Source organism: Hipposideros armiger, unplaced genomic scaffold (assembly GCF_001890085.2).
Source record: "Hipposideros armiger isolate ML-2016 unplaced genomic scaffold, ASM189008v1 scaffold_1587, whole genome shotgun sequence".
Lineage (NCBI taxonomy): Eukaryota > Metazoa > Chordata > Mammalia > Chiroptera > Hipposideridae > Hipposideros > Hipposideros armiger.
The window spans coordinates 85,944-104,990 of NW_017732937.1; the positions used below are offsets into that span (position 1 = coordinate 85,944).

General features: G+C 37.5%; 1 protein-coding gene across 2 annotated transcripts in view; it reads right to left on the reverse strand.

Moving 5' to 3' along the window:
- MAGED1 (MAGE family member D1) overlaps nt 1–19,047 on the reverse strand; it is a 54,656-nt gene that overhangs the window by 16,400 nt on the left and 19,209 nt on the right. Inside the window, exon 1 of one of the 2 annotated variants that reach the window (XM_019634339.1) lies at nt 17,632–17,667. The exons of the other annotated variant lie outside the window; for it this stretch is intronic. The gene's annotated coding sequence lies outside the window, so the exon portion shown is untranslated. Of the gene's footprint in view, nt 1–17,631; nt 17,668–19,047 lie in introns of those variants that run through there. 2 annotated transcript variants of the gene reach the window in all.

Below are 19,047 nucleotides of genomic sequence, written 5' to 3' on the forward strand. Positions count from 1 at the left end.
ATATATATATATATATATATATATATATATAGTCATGGGATATGGAGTACAGCATAGGGAAGAGAGTCAACGGAATTGTAATAGATATATACAATGTCAGAGGGGCAATAGATTGGGGGAGGGGAGTTATCACTTTGTGAGGGGGTTAAATGTCTAAATATTACATTGTTTTATATACCTGAAACTTAAAAAAAAATCCTTGTTAGATGATTCTAATATCTGTGTAATTTGGTTTTGGTGTTTGTTGACTGTATTTTCTCATTCAAGTTATGATTATCATAGTACTTGATATAAGTGTTTTTAAATTGAATCTTGGATATTTTGCCTATTATATTATGAGGATCTAGATCTTATTTAAATCTTCCGTTTTATTACATGTGGGTGGAAGTCAACATTCACACTCAGCCTCCATTGACACCTGGGAGGGAAGAGCTCCTTGTTATTGAGGGCAAAGTGAGGGTTCCAGCACCATGTTAAGCTTTTATTAGTACCACTCTGATTGGGAGTGACCTGGGTACCTAATTACATAGTGAATGGGTGTCACTGTTAGTGCTGGGTGGTGATAAAAGTTCTTACTCTCCACTCGGCCTTGTTTTGACACCCTCCATTGGTTAGGGGAAGGAGCATCTCATTATCATCCATTAGAAATGGAGATCCAGGCTCTCCACTGGTCTATGACATCGTGAAGATTGTGCAGTTCCCACTCCCCCTTCGCCTTTCTCTGACACTCTGTTAAGGGATTGGAGACCTCCTTACAGCCTGACAGGGGTAGAAGTATAGGGTCTCTAGCTGGCCTTTGCTGGTAGGGGTGGGGCCATTGTCTTTCCTCTGGTATTTAGCTATAGTAAAGCAGTTATTGTCTAATTTTTTTTATCTTGCTATGCTGTCTTTGTCATTTAGATATAGAAAGAGCAGACTTATGTTGGAGCTTTTTTTTTTTTTTGTCTGTGCCCTTTGGTGTTTCCAGTTTGCCCGCTTCTCTAGCACTTGGTCTGGGATATATGTGGCAAAAAGAAAACCCAGGGAACTCACCACCTTGTTGTGTCTTGGAGTCCAAGTTCCCTAGACAGTGTGCCATCTTATCTCCTACTTTCAGGGGTTTTCTCAAGCTTGGCTTATATACAATTCCCAGGGAATGAATATGGAAAAGTAAACTGTTGGGATTTCTAATGTACAAACTTACAGTAAGAAAAAGAAATACTATGATAATTTCTTTTACAATATATATAGCACTTATTTTGTTGTCTTAAATGATTTGTTGAAACATCAATTAAAACATTGGGTAATAATCTCAACAAGTTTATTTTTCCTAAAATGACTTTACCATTTCATTTCATATTTAGAATGTTCATTGCTTTTTTATAAGGAGTTTTAAAGATCATATTTAGTAGTTTCATTCTCTTCCTATTTTACTTATAATTATTCATAATGCCTCCCTCTGCCTTATTCTTAATCTAATCCATCACCTATTTCTGTTGATTCTACCATTTTTAGTATACCCTGATTCCATTCTATTCTCTTACCTTTTACCATCTGTTGTTAGAGGGGGCATGAAGACAGGGAGAAATGAAGATAAAAAAGTAAAAAAGAGAGAGATGAAGAGAGAGAGAGAGAGAGAGAGAGAGAGAGAGAGAGAGAGAGAGAGAAGAAGGAAAGTAAAAAAACAGGAATAAGAGAAAGGATGAATGAAAATAGAAGTTGCAGATAAATGGAATTATTAAGTTTAGGAGAAATAAGAGAGTGGTGAAAGAATGGATACTAAATTGAAATGGAAAAAATAGGAGGAAAGAGAAAAAGGAAGTAGAATGCAGAAGGAAGAAGAGATGTAGGATGAAACAGTATGACAGGGAGGCAGAAGGAGATAGAGAGGTTAAGGAGTAGATGAAGAAGAAAGGAAAATAAACAGAGAAGAAAAAAAATACGGGAGTAAAGGAAATCACTAAGGAGAAAAGAGAAATGTTTGAAGTAAGAGGGCTAGGGATGGTTGAGGGAGAGAAGCAGGAGGAAGAGGAAGATGAGCAGAAGAAATGATGTAAAATCACCTTACTAATGGCAGATTTCATTCTGCAGAAAGAATGTTAAATGTCAAAAGTTCCCTTTTTCTCCTCAAATACCCAGTTCCCTTTATATTTTGTACCCAGCTAAGTACCAGAGGTCATTTCTCACATGATATCACTCTTGCCCTGAGGTTAAGACCACTGTGGTTTTCGACTATAACAGTAAGAGCCGTGTTCCCCATGTTTTGAACAGATAAACTGTTTTTTAATTAAATAATTAATTTTTATTGTTAGTTTCAGGTGTACAGAACATTGCAATAGTTATCCTTTTCACCCTTCGCACAGAAACAACCCCCTCCCCCATCTACTGCCCTCCCACCCCCGATATCATGCTTATCTATTACAATTCCATTGACTCCATTCCCACTCTCTACTCCACGTCCCGTGACTATATGTATATATAATTATAGTTGACATACATTATTATTCAACATCAGCTTCAGAAATACAGTGCGGTGGTCCGGCCTCTACACCGACTATGAAGTGGTCTCCCTAACAAGACATGAGTCCATCTGGTCCCCTAAAAAATATTTACAACATTATTGATTATATTCCCCAGACTGTCTTTTCTATCCCTGAGGCCATATTGTAGTTACCAATTTGTATTGTCTCATCCTTTCCCCTTCTCCTTCATCCCCACCCGCTCCCAACTAGCAACCCTCAGTTTTTCCTCTGTGTCTCTGAGACTATTTCGGTTTACATTTCTCATTGAACAGATAAACTTGTTTGTGATACTCAGCATTTGTCACATACTTTCCGCTGCTGGCTGTTCATCAGATATAGATATTATCTGACAAATTCAGGTATGCAGGAAATGTAAGTTTTCTTTTTCTTGCAACTCAAATTGAATTCTATGTCAAGTTCCCAATCTACTGAGCAGTTGAAACTCAATCTCCAGCAGTATGGAATTTCTCTCACCCCCTTGTTTTGAGGTTGTGTCTAAGTTATGGAATCTTAGTGTGAAAATATCACGATGGGTGATACTGTTGATTATCATATATCCATGCTGAAATTCACGTCCTATCTAGTTCACCAATGTCTGTCCAAGCAGGTAGCTGTTGAGTTAAGACTCATTCTTTACCACAAAGTCCTTTTGGAGCCTGGCTCTCTCTGAGTGTGTCATATACCACTCATACACATGGAAAATATTCTGCTGCTCCTACCATATGCTGGTTCCTGTTCATCTCTGTGAGGCTGCCTTTGCCTAACATATTCTTATATTCCCATGATACCTTGAGTGGAGGGAAACTGTGTGAGGGGCCTAAGGTTAAGAATGCCTATAGATACCACATAGCCATTTTTATTTTGTAGTCTTGTCCTTTCCTGGTCTTACCTAGGAAGTAAGGCACAAGGCCACATTGCTAGAAGATCTTACAGAACTTTCTGGGGTTTCTTCCCATCCCTGGAATACAGAGCTTAGGTTTCTCCTTTTTTTCAGGAGCCAACAGTATCTACTGACTCCTTGCTTCTCTTCTGCTTTTCTTCCCAACAGAATCAATGTAAGGCTGGAGATACAGCTTTGACAAAATGCACTAACAATAAGAAAAAGGTGGACAAACTAAAAATCAATGACTTTTCTTGGACCAAACAGAGAAATGAGGTTTTAGAGCAAACCACCTTCCTGAATTTGGGGGTGGGGGGAGCAGGCAAATCCAGAGTCACAGATGAGATCTGCTTACCTGAAGCAAAAGCCATCAGAGCCATGAACTTGTAGGGACATTTAAATGATAATTTTGACAAACTGCTGGAGGCTAAATATGGACTAGAATGAGAATGAGAAACTCCTGGGGGTGTTAGGTAGCTTAGAGGGGAACCACACTTTCATGGGCTTTACTTCCAGGAATCTCACCAGGTTCTCAAAGTGAAGATTCAAGAAAGATACCCTTGAGATGCTGGCAGGACAAGGGGAAGAGGCCTTGTGAACATCCTTGTGAAAAATGCCCAAAGTCTTAGCCATAACAAAGACCTAATTTCCAGGAGGAAATAATACCAGAGCCTTGTCTTAGAGCCACGCAGGAAAGGCATTTCTCTCACAAGTTTTCCTGTCTCACTTAAGGTGGGAGAGAGGGACAGGGGGGCTATACAAGAAGAAATACCTGTAAAGGTCACAAACCCACTAAAACATTGAGATTTAATTGGAATATTACAAAACACTTTTTCCCTATACCATACCACCAAAACAATAGAGCTCCAGTATAATAACAGTGGGTTATATTAGCTGAATGAACTGCAAGACAAAGACTCTCTAAGGAAGAATATTTAAGGAAGCCCAAAACCAAAAGAGGAGACAAAATTAAGGACATAAGAAGACTGGGAAGCCTCTGGCACCTATTGCTAAAGGAAACTTTAAACAAGGCCAAGTCCTATCAAGGTTAACATATATCTCCATACGAGACACCCAGGGAAAAGAATGAAAAAAGCAGAACAGAATATTCAAGAACTGTGGGACAATTTCAAAAACTATAACCTATGTATAACTGGAACACCAGAAGAAGAGAGAGAAAATGGAACAAAAGAAATATTATAAATAATGATAACTAAAAATTTTTCGCAATTAATGAAGATAAATCACAGACCCAAGAAGCTCACAGAACACCAAGCAGGCAAATACTACAGAATTTACACTGCAGAAAACCAAATACAAAGAGAAAATCTTGAAAAAAGCCAGAGGGGGGGAAATATGTTACTTGTAGCAGAACAAGGATAAGAATTACAGAACACTTCTCAACAGAAATCATGCAAGCAAAAAGAGTGTTGTAAAATATTTAAACTATTGAAAAAGAGTCCACCAACTAGATTTCTATATCTACTAAAAATGTCCTTTAAAAGTGAAAGAGAAATGAAGACTTTCCCAAACAAACAAAAACTGAAGAAATTAATCACCAATAGATCTGCCCTGCAAAAGTTGTTAAAAGGTTTTCTTCTGGCAGAAGGAAAATGATATAGGGCAGAAACTTTGGAACTACAGAAAAACAGGAAGAGCACTGAAGGGGGAATAAATGAAGCTTTCTTTCAAAGAGGAAATCAAAACTGCAATTATAGACATTTTGGGATGCTTTAATCAAAGGAAATTAGTGTAGTACATTTTTCCATTATTAAACAACTACAAGAAATTCTCAAACATAAACATATAGCAAGGATAAAAATAAAAGGATGGAATAAGTTATGGCATGCAATAAACAAAAGAAGATGTATTAACATCAGACATAGTATTTTAAGGTGAAACTATTTTAGATAAACAGTTCACTACATAATGTAAGTAAGATAGTATACAAATCATAATTTAACAGAAGAAATAATAAAACCAAAATCATAGCATGAGATTATAACACTCCTTTCTAAGTGAGTGATAGAATAATTATACAAAATAATGGGTCCTTCTTGAAACTTCTACAGAGACACTATACACTGAGAGCCAAATATGAACTATTATGGTGCCTCAAACATGAACTATTATGGTGCCTCAAGACACTATACACTGAGGCCCAAATATGAACTATAGGTACTAAACTTATGGACCTTGGGTTCAAAGAGGACTTTATGAATTAGGTCTCAAAAGGCAAGGGAAGTAAAAGCTAAAATAAATGATTGGGACTATAGCAAACTAAAAAGCTTCTGCACAGCAAAAGAAACCATCAACAAAATAGAGGCAATCAATTGAATGGGAGAAGTTTTTTTAAACAATGCCTCCAATAAGGGGCTAATATCCAAAATATACAAGGAACTCATACAACTCAACAACAAAAAAAACAAACAATGGGCAGAGGACCTGAATAGACATTTCTTCAAAGAGGACATACAAATGGCCAATAGACATATGAAAAGATGCTCAACATCACTAATCATCAGAGAAATGCAAATAAAAATCACAATGAGATATCACCTCACACCAGTTAGAATGGTTATCATCAATGAGACAAATAATAACAAGTGTTGGAGAGGCTGTGGAGAAAAAGGAACTCTCATACACTCATGGTGGGAATGCAGATTGGTGCAGCCACTATGGAAGGCAGTGTTGAGGTTCCTCAAAAAATTAAAATGAGGGCCGGCCGAGTGGCACGATGGTTAAGAACTGGCTTGGGATGCCAGAGGGCCCCAGTTCGGATCCCACATATGAGGGCCAGTGACACTGCCCTCCACAGCTAAGATGCTGAACAACGGCTCAACCTGGAGCTGGGCTGCCGTGAGTCACTGGCGACGGCATAGGCTGCAGCCCCTGTGGCAGTGGGTTGCCATGGGCTACCGTGTGTAGCCAGCAGCCAGCGTGAGCAGCCAGCAGCCACAGTGAACAGCTATCCAGAAGCTGGTGACTGATCTGCCTCACCAGGGAAGAGCGCAATGATGGTGCCAACTTGGGCCAGTGAAGCAACGTCCTCCACAACTAGACTGAAGAACAAAACAACAGCAACTTGTCTGTGCCCCTTCCCCCAATTCCCCAGCGCTGTTCCCATCCCTCCAATTCCCCAATAAAAATCTTACAAAAAAAAAATGAAATTACCATATGACCCAACAATCCCTCTCCTGGGTATCTACCCAAAAATCTGAAAACATTTATCCATAAAGATATATGTGCTCCGATGTTCTTTGCAGCTTTATTTACAGTGGCCAAGACATAGAAATAACCAAAGTGTCCTTCGATGGATGATTGGATAAAGAAGATGTGGTATATATACACAATGGAATACTATTCTACCATAAGAAACGATGAAATACTGCCATTTGTGACAACATGGATGGATCTTTCGATTATGTATAATGCTGAGCGAAATAAGTCAGACAGAAAAAGTAGAGAACCATATGATTTCACTGATATGTGGTATATAAAACTGAAAACAAAGAAGCAAGACAAACAAATGAAGAAACAAAAACTCATAGACACAGACAATAGTTTAGTCATTACCAGAGGGTAAGGGGGGAGGAGGGGTGGTAGATGAGGGTAAAAGATATCAAATATATGGTGATGGAAGGAGAACTGACTCTGGGTGGTGAACACACAATGTGATAGATAGATGATGTATTACAGAATTGTACACCTGAAAACTGTAGCTTTACTAACAATTGTCACCCCAATAAACTTTAATAAAAAAATCGTATTTCTTTTATGATTAAAGAAGGGGAACACACTTTCCATGTTTATTAGACATCTATACTTCTGCTATGATAGTTATCTAAGTACTAAGGATATTAACCTTATATCTATCACATTTGTTGCAAATATATTTTTTGTTTGTGGCTTGCCTCTTAATTTTGTTTATGAATTCTTTAGGAAAAAAATGTAAACCATTACTTTGTTTTCTATTGTCATTTCTTCCGTTTTTTTTTCTTAATGCTAGCGATGTCCTTCCCCATCCAAAAGCCAAATGAATATTCACTTTTCTAGAAAGTAATTTGGAAATGTATATTCAGGAACTAAAAATAACTATACTTTTTCAGTAACTTACCTTTGGAGATTATGTTCTAAGTGGGGAATTATAAAATCTGAATTATTTTGGTGTGTTTAATGACAGAAGCATGCTTCTTTTGCAGTATGAAGTAAGAACACACAATACAAATTTAACAGATTATTGAATGGGACTTTACAGTGACTTCAGAATTTTGGTTAAAGCCACATAGCTAAAAAAAATATTCCCTAGGCATTCCCATATTCTGAACACAATCCTATAGGGCTTATGCAGGGGCAGCACACTAGTCCCTCTTGATTATTCATTCCATTCCTTCTCAGCCTGAATTTACTTAGAGACTAGAAAGAATTAGGGAAGAATTTATAGTGTTTGTGAGTCCTTGGCTTGGGAAAGAGTGTTTTCCCCTCCCTTGTGGAGATGGGGGGCATGCAACTTTCTTGCCAAAGCCATGTAAGGAGGGATCCAAAGAATCACTTATAAAGACCTGGGAAATGTGCATGGGATAAGAACAGAGGGAAGTACATATTTTATCACATTTTGGATATTCAAGTGTATTTTCAGATGGAAATTTCTGATGATCACTCTGGTTTGACTTGCTCCTAAAGGTTTTTCTGCATTGACTACATTCCTATGACTTCTCTTCACTATGTATTCCACCATACTGAGTAACATTTGAACTCTGATTTGAAAGATCACTCATGATCACTACATTCATAGTGTTTTCTCTGCTGAAGAATTTTCTGATGTTAACAAAATCTGAAGCCTGGCTAAAGGTTCTGCAATGCTCTTCACATTTTATCTCACCATCATGACCTTGGTGACTTATAATCTCTGAAACTGGGCTGAAGCTATGATCATGTGACCCACACCACAGGCTGTCCGTCCTATGTATGGGTTCATTCTCATGTAGGACAGTGTCTGAGATTATAGCACAGTTAATTTAATACTTACACGTCTTGGAATTTCCCTGGCTAAGACCCAACCCTGTGAGTATCTACTCCAAGCCTTAAACATCTCTCCTTTGAAGGGAGGTTAATCTGCCTCTTTAACTTGTCTTTACATTCAGAATTTTCTTAAGTTCAGAGCCATGAAGAGTTATCCTTGGAATACGTGGTCACATGCCCTATAACCCAAATTCTTCCTAAGATCCTTGATTTTGAATAAATTTCTTGGGTTTGTTCAGGCTCTTTCTCATCTGATAACAAAATTTAAAAAGTAAAACTGTCATTTATAAATGATACTTGGCAGTAGTGAGGAATCCAACCAGCTCAAAACAGAGGAGGAGGAGAGAAGAGGAAAAGGAAAAGGAAAAAATTATCTAACAAGTCTCCACCATACTCGTATAGCTTCTTAAGAGGCAAGCCAGGGATTGGATTTACCCTCCACCCTGACAATAACACTAGAAAAGGGGGACCAAATACGGAATAATGGTTTTCAAAACATTAGGCCATGAAAAATAGTAATCCCTAAGAGATGGGGGAAGGGAATCAGGTGAGCCTTTACTACTTGGGAGTTTCTAGTTCATGGTGCAGTGAGGTAGAATGCAGTCAGAACCCAGAGGAGTCCCTTAGTTGAGGTGACAGAGATGAGAGACCAGAAAGACCAAGGGAACAGAATATCAAAAAGAGAGCTGCACTTAGGGAGAACCCTGGAGATCTTTGAAGGATTTCTATTTTCAGCAGAGTACTGATCAGTGAATGCACATAAGGAAATTATTCAAGGCTGGGAAAAGAACCACCTGAAAGGATTAGAGGGAACAAGTGTCAGGAGCTCAAACAGGTCTGGGGATCATGCCTGTTCCCAACATCCACAGCAGAAAAACTCATAATTCATGAGGCATGAGGTATTCAGTGGGCCTTGCTTCAGTAGTCTGGGATAATAGCTGTATGCAAAACGCTGCTGTGGTCCTGCCTAAGAAATCTTAACAGCAAGACTCAAAAAAGATTTAACTGCTTCCACATACTCGTAACTGTTTCTCATAATAAAGCTCAAGTAAATAGATGTGTAATAATACAAAATATCTAGCACCAAAAGGTAGAAATTACCAAAATTCTACCAAAAGGTAAAGTTCATAATGCCTGGAATCCAATAAAAAATAATCAGGCATGTGAAGAAGCAGAAAAATGTGACCCATCATGAGGATAAAATCTGATCTTACAGAGATGTTATATTTAGTAGACAAGCACATTTAAACAGTTATTATAACTCTGTTCCATGGGTCCAAAAAGCTAGAAAAAATGGTCATGTTAAGTAGAGAAATGAGATATATTTAATAAGGTAAAAATCATATACCCAGTGATAAAAATCATAATATTTGAGATGAAAAGTACTCCTAATGGAATTAACTAGTAAAGGTTAGAGAACTTGAAAATATAACAGTAGCAAATATACTACATGAAATAAATATAAAATGAATTTTAAAAACAAAGCATAAATGCCTTTGTTCATGCTGTTTCTTTTTCTGGGAACACTTTCCCTCCCATCCTAACCATCCATCCACCCATCAACCAGTTATTTCTGAATCTGCCTTCTGGTCTGAGGTTAATCATTACTTCCTCCTTCCTTGACCTCCCTGAATAGGTCAAACCCTCTTTAAACATAGTCCCAGAACCCTGTACTTCCCCTCCACAGTACTTATGACAGTGTCAACTCAACTTCACAAATATTTGGGTCTGTGATTAATGTCTGTCTTCTTCACAAGACAGCAACCTCCATGAGGGCAGAGAAAACATGTCTATTTTTGTTTACCATGATATCCCCAGCATCTCAAACTGTGCCAGTCATATAGTGCCCTTGCACTCTGAATCCTGTATGTATCTGTTACCTCTGGGATTTTGATGTATTAATTATACCCTTTCTCCTATATCTTCAACTTCTCCTTCTCTACTGGCTGTATCCCACGCAACATCCCATCTTCCTTACTAAATTAATCTTGATTTTTATTATGGGTGACAATGTTCCCAGCTGTAAATTCACATTTCCCAGACACCCTTGAAGATAGTGGTGGCCATGTGTCACAGTTCTATTCAATGGATGTAGGTGGAAATTATTGGGTAGGATTTTGGGGGAAGCTCCATATAAAGGAGAATAATTCTACTGACAAGGTATTTTGCCCTCTCCTCTTCCTCATTTCCCTACCTGGAACACAAAAATGATGGCTAGAGTTACAGGGGGCATCTGGAAGCCTGGAGGCACCTGACAGATCCACATGCTAAGGATCATGGAACAAAAAAAATACATAAGTGGCCTGAAACATTGATAAAATCCTGAAGGTCCTGGATTTGGATTTGTTTTAGGTAGGGTGAAGATATCCCCTCATTATTTTAAGCAACTCATTTTCAGATCTGTTACTCGTAGCTAAATACAATTCCAAACGCCCATCACAAAACATGAAATCTCCTTCTCTCTCTCTCTCTCTCTCTCTCTCTCTCTCTCACACACACACACACACACACACACACTCTCATTCATTCATAATTCCTATGACTTATATGATAATGACTATGATTTATGACTTGTGATCTCCACACACTGCCCCAATTCTCCAAACTATTCCTGTAACACACACACATTGTCTCTATTACTCCCATTTCTGCACACACACAGTCTTATCCTATACTATCATACATACAAAGTCCATACAGTGCCATGACACTCACTGTCAAATACAACTAGCTCTAATCAATCCTCATTATCACACATACAATCTCCATTACTCATGGTCACACCTACAATTATTCAATCCCTACACTGACACAGTGTCTAACCATATCCACTGTCATACCTACAGTCCACATCCCTACTATAAAACCTTCAACACCCTCCAAAATTCCTTTCCCATATGCCCATGCCATCTCCATATCACAGACACTCACAACCGACATCCACATCACCTCTAATCTCACACACATACTTTTCCCATTCCTCAATGACACTCGGAAACTGCATTTTCCCATCGTACACTTTATTCAACAACTCCACTCATGATTTCACACTCCAAATTGTCATATGCATACACTCTTCCATTCCCCATTATCACGCATGCTTACTGTACCTATCTGCCGCGACAAATATATACACTTCTTATTTCCTCCAGCATCACACACACACAAACACATTAACCCTGTCATTCCCACCATGTACTTATCTCCTATCATATTACACTTTCCCCATTCCACCTACTGTCTACATCCGCCTCCTATTATTACTTGAAATGCCCCATTCACATTTTCACACACACAATGATCTCAGTGTCTCATTATCATTGTGTCCTTTCCAACTATTCGCTCTCCCTTTCCACTTTCCCAACCATACACACGCATATGCACAACTCTCATCTTCTGCAATATGACATACACTGTGTCCATACTACCATTATCACATGCATTCTGATCTTGTCCTGTCACTATCATTTACATTGCCCCTGCCTTCGTTTTCACAGTGATTTCATACCATCCTATACTATTACTCACACTGTCCCCATTGTCACCATTATCATACATAACTTGCTCACATCAGCCCCCGCCATCCCACTGTCACTCAATACTTTCCCCTTTTCTGCATCAAACACATGGCCAAGATCATCTATAATTCTACACATGGTACCTATCCCCTGCAATCTCCTTCTCATTTTCTCTCTTTTCTCACTTTCCTTCTCTTTTCTTCTCTCCCCACTCCCATACCACATACTCCCAATATGTGGCTATTACATGAACCCAGATATAACAGAGAAAGTTCTTACTTAAAGCTTTATTTAAAAGCTCTAGCAAGTGGAGAAAAATATGCTCAAAAAGTACAATATGGAATGTTCCCACTTGGTAGATAGTTGTGAATAGATTCCTTTTGGTAAATTTAAGAAGCTTTTCTTCATGTTTTACTACAGTATTTAGATGAGGTTTTTAAATATTCCATTGATACGTCTTTAATATAATAGTATGCAGTTAATCTATTTGCAGTGTACTTAAGTCTTCCTAAAATATTGTAATAGCTTCTTTGTTATGGCAAAATTGTGATATTTTTGGTCCTGAAGAGATAGACAGGTTCAAGCAAATGGCAATACTGAATATATCACTGAGCTGTGTGAGAGAGAACACTTAATCTTTACTTCTCAGGTTTCCATGTGGAAGAATTTCAACTAGACTAACACTCCTGCTTTTCTTCCCACAGGAGGAGGAATGAGTTATATGGTTAGTACACTTGGGAGGAATATCTGAGTGTATTTGGTTCAAGCCCTTGCTCTCTCCTTTTCTCTCAGGGGTCTATATACCTATAGAAAACATGATTTCTGACTGGCTCCTTGCTGGGAAATGAGAGGCCTATTTTTGGCCTGGAGTCTTGCAGTTTTTCAGCATTGCTTGCAATTGTCTGGGTAAGTCTGCCTAATTCTGTGGTCCAGTATTAGGAAGTCCACACTCAAACTACCTTCTCCAATGAGCTTTATTAGTAATGATAATGACCTTCTGATCTCCATTTATCTGATTCCTAAGTTTATATTTCAATTAGTTCTGAACATACACAGGAAAGATAAGTATTTATTGATCCCTTACAATTCCCACATGATGTGGACCATTGAAATCATGTTAATTCTCTTTATTGGCTTTATCCATGTTATAATACAAAGAAGTTTCTAGGTAGAGTTTGGTATTGATTAGCACTCACGACAAACACTTGGCAGCATTAAGATCAGGTCTAAATAAGGAAATTGTATGTCTACCACCCCTAGACTCCTGATTCCTCTGGATTAGGGAGTCCAAATTCTGAAGGGGTAGAGTTACCATAGTACAGTAGGTGGTAGTTAATCAGGATGGTCGAGAGTAGGCACCAACTGCATCTATTTTCCTTGGTCATACTAATGAGTCCTAGGAGGGCATAACAAAAGCACTCTTTCATGGGATGGGGTGGCAAACCTTTATATGGACTATCAGAAAGGGGTTTAGATATTCATCTAGATGTATGGAAGCCTTATTAAAGAAATACATGTCAGTGAACCATTTCTTAAATGGTAAAAAAAACCTTGTAATAAAAGCAACCTAAAATTTAGTCTGATAGAATGTTCTTGTTAACAAGTTCTCTGGAAATTTAGACGTAACAGTCATTTTAGCTCTCTTGTTTTCTTTTTGCTAGCTAGCTTTGTGCTACTAGCTTCTGAGCCTTTCCATACAAACTTAAATACTATGTTTGTCTGTTCTCAGTGAAAGAACACCATTTCAGAGTACAGTTTGTGTCTAAGGTGAGTAAGTCCAAATATTGGAATTTTCACAGTTTTACCATAGGACAGTGTTGTAATGTCAACTATTCTCTGGAAACAAAGCAGTGTTATGATTCAATTTCACATGTAACCTCTTTCACATAGGAACACTTTTCATACCTACACATTCTGGTGGTACTGACCCAAATACATCTTTTATAATCTACATCAGGGCTCACAAAATGATCATTCATAAAAGCAAATATACAAACAAACTATGTCTCAGCAGTCAAATAGAAATGAAACAAAACAGCTGGACAAAATATGTGAAACCCTGAATAAAGAGTAATATAGAATTGTATATTTCAAACCTATATAATTTTACAAACCAATATTACCCCAATAAATTTAATTTAATAAAGTAGCAATAAGAACACCTAAGGAAAGTCAAGTACAACACAGACACACCAAAAATTTTCTGGAGCTCAAAGCTTAAAAAAATCGAGTTAAATAATAAAATGAAAGGTTTTATTTCACTGATAAGCCCTGAATTACTGGACTAGAAAATCAAGAGCATGATTTATATCAAAGCACTAAGCAAAAAGAAGTGATAATAATAATAACAAAGCAATAGATTCAATGAGGGACAACTTGTGATATTTAGATAGTTCCAAGGGACCAACCATGTAACTATGGGTGGGTAGATGGGGCGTTAAAAGAGAAAACAAACAGACGGAAAGGAGACAATACTTAAATAAATGATGAAAGAAAATTTCCCTGAGTTAAAGAATTGGGCCTCTGAATTCCAGACAAAATTGATTCAATGACATTAATTTATCCATTCATTCATTAATTTATGTTTCCATACATTAATTTAATTAATACATTTAATAAGGACCCATTACGTGTCTGGCACTGTTCTAGGCACTTGTGGTGTATAATGTTCTTAACCAATGTTACCTCAATAAAAAAAGAGAAAAGTATATGTGAAAATTTAAGACAGTTCAAAGGAAATTATTAGAGTACAATAAAAAGAGACAAAAAGGTAGAAAGAACAGAAAAGAATGTAAGAGACTCACACTGCTCTTGTTCAGTAATCACGTGTTCACTGCCTTGTCAAAGTAATCACACCAAATCTTAACAACTACTGTACAAGGCACAAAATATAGAATTTCACTGATAATAAAGGAAATCATTTTCAGCCCTTTGTCCATTTCTATAAGCAAATTGGGCTCCAGGCCTGCTTTTTCCTTAAAACTAGCTAATGAAATTTCGTAGCCTAACTTTACAAATGCAGATCTTCACAATCAACAAAAGGAAACTGAAAAAAATGGGAAGGCACTGTATTTTCTTCCCTGCAGCTGTGGAGGGGTAGAAATGATTTTACTTTACAATTACTTCAAATAATCTAAATTTAAAAGATGTTGAATTGATAATTTTAATAAAAATGTCAATCTTGTTCTCTTTTCAATATGGAGGCTCATGACTATTCATAATTGTTACCAACTGGTTCTACTCTGTTAATATAAATCTTTCCTTGAAAGTATTATTTAAAGAAAGGCATTTTGTAAGGCTCCCACAACTTTAGAAATTGATGCTTTGCTGTATGAAAATAACCTACAAAAGAAATGTGTTACTTAGTTAGGCATCTTACTTGGTAATTCATTAACCTGGAGTTGGTAGACAGAATGATGGCCATCCCAAGATGTCCACCTCCTGATCCTGTGAATATGTAACCTTCGATGGCAAATGGGACTTTAATTAAGGATCAAGAGATGGATAAGGTATACTGGATTGCACTAATGGCTTGAATGTAATAACAAGAGCCCTTATAACAAGGGAGCAGGAGGTTCAGAGTCAGAGAAAAAAATATGACAATGAAAGTAGAGGTCAGATTCAAAGAGCTCAACATGCTATACACTGTTGGATCTGAAGATGGAGAAAAGGCCCAGGAACCAAAGAATGCAGGCAGCCTCTAGGAGCTGAAAAGCAAGGAAACAATCTCCCCCTAGAGGCTCTGGAGGGAGCCAACACCTTGATTTTAGGACTGCTGACCTCCAGAATTCTAAGATGATAAATTCGTGTTTATTATCTATGTTTGTCATAATTTATTACCGCAGCAATAGGAAGTTAATACATCTGGTGATAAATTTGTAATCACCATCTCTATATTTGGAAACAGATGAATACTTCTAAGATCATTCTGACAAATTAGGAAAGGATCATTGGCACCTTCCTTTTCACCCAGAGGCATCGATAAACAAATACAAACCCAAAATTCTGCTGGATTTACTATGTAAAAAACACTTTGAGATGACACATTTCTTTTAAATTAACAGTGTCGTGATTTCTATTTCACCAGTGAGAAAAATGGAACTCTCAAGAAGTAACTTGCCTGAAGGCAACTGGCTACAAAAGCCAATATTTTTTCGCCACACCTTGCTGCCTCTCAAACTGCTTGGGGTGTGATGAGGAGAAGGTAGACCATCCAAATGTATTCCTCCAATAACCCATATCTGCACAAAGACTCCATGTTTGTGAGACTCTCTACCTTCTTTGCTTTAATTCTACACTTATAGTAAGCAACATGTTCGGGTTTTTTAGTTTCAATTCCCAAGTACCCCGATACCAGAGCTGACGTGCCCTGAAGACAAGGTCCCGAGTGTTCTGGTCACTGGAAAAAATATATTAATGTAGGATGTGTGTTTTTCTCTGTATATCTACTTTAGTTCTCAGTAAATTAACTTATACTTGCTTATCACCAAACTTCATTTCATCATTTCATAAATGCTGAAGACCAAATCCTGGACGGTGCTCAACTAACTGAAAAATCACCACTCTGCAGGCTCTTTTATTAAGTTCTGTTGGAACTTCCAAATAAAGGTAATTTCCTTTCTTTGATAACTTCAAAAGTATTTAGACATCAAACACAGCTAATTAGAGCATGAGGCCTCAGATATGTTTAAGTAAAATTGTTTAAGAAAAGAAATTCTAATTTATTTTATAAAGAATGACATCAAATAATGGAGATAAAAGGATTAAATGGTAAAATTACAATTATTCCCAAGTTACATTAACAAATCAAAAAGACTATGGTAAATCATTAAGCTATATAGTTATGATTTGTGTACTTTTAAGTATGTTTTATATAAAGTTTATATAAAAACTTAATAAAATCTATAAATAAACAATTGGACCTAGAGAAAGAGATTAGCAAGGTGATAAGATCTAAAAACAATACACCAAGGTTCATTGCAGCATTATTTACAATAGCTAAGATACAGAAGCAACCTAAGTGTCTACAGACAAATAGATAAAGAATATGTACATATATACAATGAAATATTACTCATCCATAAAAAAGAATGAAACCATGCCATTTACAAACAACATAGATGGACTTAGAGGGTATTACACTAAGTGAAATAAGTCAGACAGAGAAGAAAAAAATTCATATGATTTCACTTATATGTGGAATCTAAAAAAAATAACAAACAAAACAAAACAGAAACAGGCTCATAGATGTAGAAAACAAACTGATGGTTGCCAGAGAGGAAGGGGGGGATGGGTGAAAAAGGTGAAGAGGAATAAGAGGTACAAACCTCCAGTTATAAAGTGAGTCACATGGATGTAATATACAGCACAGGGAAAGCAGTCAATAACATGGTAATAACCTTGTATGGTATCAGGTAATTACTAGACTTATAGTAATTACTTCATTAGGTATATAAATGTTGAATAACTATGTTGTACATCTGAAACTAATATAATATTGTATACTAACTATTAATATGAAAAATAAATAAAAATAAATAAAAACAATACACCAGAATCAAGCATTCCCATACACCAGTCACAATCAATTACAAAACATAATTTTAAAAAATTAGTAATAGCAACAAAACTTACCAGGTACACACAAATATGTCTAACAAAATATGCATAAGATCCTTATGTAGAAAATTATAAAATTAAAAAAAAATACCTTAAGGAGAGATGAGCCACTTTCATTGTTGTGAAGGTGCCTTTTCTGTCTATAATCTATAAATAAAATGCAGTTCTAATCAAAATTTCAATGTTTCTTACAGACCATGCTAAACTTATCTTAAAATTCAAATGGAAAGGCAAAGGCAAACAATATACTTTTGAGGAAGAGGAATAAAGAAGGAGTCCCTATCAAATATTAATATGCATTACAAAGTTATAGTAATTAACAGTGTAGTATTAGTATTGAAATAGACAAATAGACAATGGAACAGAATAGAAAGTCTAGAAGCAGGCACATATGAGGTGTGTTCAAACAATACAGTGAATGTTTAAATTTTTAAAATGTATTACAGTAAAAGACACATTGCCATTAATTCCCCTCAAAATACTTCCCTTCGCTTTGAACACACTAACCCATCATTCTTGCCATTTTCTGAAGCAGTTCTAGAAGTTCTCTTTCATGAGTGTCTTTAGTTGCTTTGTCGTGGCTGCCTCGATGTCTTAAATCATTTTGACTTTGGGGACGAGCCAGAAGTTGCACAGTGACAGATCCGGTGAATAAGGTGGATGAGGACACACTGTAATGCTTTTATTTGACAGAAATTGCCGTATACCAGAAGCACTGTGTGACATGGAACATTGTCATGATGGAGGATGATTTACCGCACCCTTTAAAACACACCTTCTCTCAAAGGTAGCTCACACCAGACTGACCACTAAACAAGTTGAAACTTGTCACACTGTTACTAAGGTTCAACGCACCACTTTCCGAATTGAAGATCTCTGCCTTTCCACTGGATGGCACTCCACAGCAGCATTCACTACATCTTTTGATCACAATGGAAAGGCTCTTGTCACACATCACTTCTGGTATGGCAATTTCTGTCAAATAAAAACATTACAGGATCACCAGTTTGATTCCCACATGGGCCAGTGAGTTGCACCTGAGCTCAGCTGCCACTGAGCTGCCAACAAGTGGCAAGATGGCTCAGCTGGTGAGAGCACATGCTCCTAACAACAAGGTTGCCAGTTCGACTCCCGCATGGGATGGGGGGGCTACACCTACCTGCAGCTAAGATTGAACACAGCACCTTGAGCTGAGCAGCCGAGAACTGCGGCTGGTCGGCGGGATGGTGACTGGACTTGGAGCTGAGCTAGCTACGCCCTCCACAGCTAAGATTGAAGGACAACAACTTGGCTGGTCCCCTTCCCCAATTCCCCAACACTGTTCTCCTCCCCCAATTCCCCAATAAAATCTTTAAAAAGTAAATAGGGGCCGGCCGAGTGGCGCGATGGTTAAGAACTGGCTTGGGACGCCAGAGGGCCCCGGTTCAGAGCCCACATATGAGGGCCAGTGACACTGCCCTCCACAGATAAGATGCTGAACAACAGCTCAACCTGGAGCTGGGCTGCC